Source organism: Sorex araneus, chromosome 5 (assembly GCF_027595985.1).
Source record: "Sorex araneus isolate mSorAra2 chromosome 5, mSorAra2.pri, whole genome shotgun sequence".
Lineage (NCBI taxonomy): Eukaryota > Metazoa > Chordata > Mammalia > Eulipotyphla > Soricidae > Sorex > Sorex araneus.
Window position 1 is genome coordinate 23,929,437 of NC_073306.1, and position 1,479 is coordinate 23,930,915.

Sequence of the window (1,479 nt, forward strand, 5' to 3'; positions counted from 1 at the left end):
AAAATCGACTCATTTGACATATTTTTGGAAGTAAAGTTTTCAGATTTTGCCAAGAGATTGGACATGATGCTTGAGAAAAATAAGAGAGTCAAGAATAACTTCTAGGTTTCTGGCTAAAGTACAAGGTAGATGAAAGCAGGTTTGGCAGGGCAATTAGAAGTTCTATTTCAGACTTGTTAAATTAGAGATGTCAGGGATAGATCCAGTAGGTGTCAATTAGGTAACTGATTATAAGTCTGGAAACCAAAGAGTGGTCTGGGTATAAAGATATGAAGTTAGGGCCCTGGGATATAGGGTAGTGGTAGAACACTTGCCCTGTATGTGTGAGGTCACACACACACACACACACACACACACACACTCCAGAGGGGAGGATTCAAAAGTCAGTAACATAATGAGAATAGTAATAATTGAAATCATCTCAGAAGAGAATGTGTACACATAAAGAAGTGATAGGAACCAAGAGAGTTCTGAGAGCAACATGTTAGAAAAGTTGAAGAAACAAGAAGAATAAGGAGAGTAAATCCAGAAGGGTCAGCAGTGTGATGATGTCTGATAAGATAAGGAGAGGAAAGCACTGGTCACAGGGGACCTTTCACAAGAACTGTTGAATGTGGAGTGTGTGTGTGTGAGAGAGGGGTACTAAGTAAGCACCAAATAGATTTAAAATAAATTGTTTTGGCAATACAAATATTAAACTGGAGCAATAAAGAGAAAATTGACATGGCTCCTACACACAAATGATAGGCAAACTTGTGAAGCATTCCTTATGCTTTGTGTATGAAGAAGATTTAATCAACAAGAATGAAAGGCAACTTACAACAATACAGAGGTACTTATAAGCGTGCTGTACTATCTTTCAGCCTAAGATAAGTTCTTATCACTAGACTTACTAATAGCAGCTTCACCGGCCCTTCCATTTCTCTCTTGCCTGTGACTCTTCATTGGGTTGAATGACAGCATTGTTAGTAGTGCTCTAAACAAACCATGCAAATTGGCTTTCAGACCTACATTGACAATACCCATGCACTGAGAATTCTCAGCTTGAATTGTGTGAGAAGAGAAACATACTTCCATACTTCCATTGCTACTGGTGAAGACAAGATGAGAGGTTGTTAGCCACTTTCACACTAAAACGAAAAACAAAACAAAACAAAACAAGCAAAACACCACCACTAATAAAGGAAAAAAAAACACAAAATGCAAGGCACAATAATTATGGGGTGAAGAACAGTATATTTAAATTCTAACTATTTGGGCTGGAGGGATAGTACGGCGAGTAGGGCACTTGCCTTGCACATGGCTGCCATCCTATACAGTCCCTAGTGCCACTCCAGAAGTGGTTATTGAGTGAAGAGCCAGGAGTAAGCCCTGAACACCACTGGGAATGGCCCCCAAACCTAAACAAACATGTAAATAAATTCAAACTACTCCGAGGGGAAAAATAATCTGATCCAAACTATTTTGGGTTATAGTAAC

General features: G+C 39.0%; 1 non-coding gene across 1 annotated transcript; it reads left to right on the plus strand.

The window, feature by feature from the left end:
- Nucleotides 1–671: 671 nt before the first annotated feature.
- On the plus strand, nucleotides 672–775 carry LOC129405308 (U6 spliceosomal RNA). The gene has a single exon (XR_008630477.1). It is a non-coding gene; the product is annotated as a U6 spliceosomal RNA (small nuclear RNA).
- Nucleotides 776–1,479: the final 704 nt, after the last annotated feature.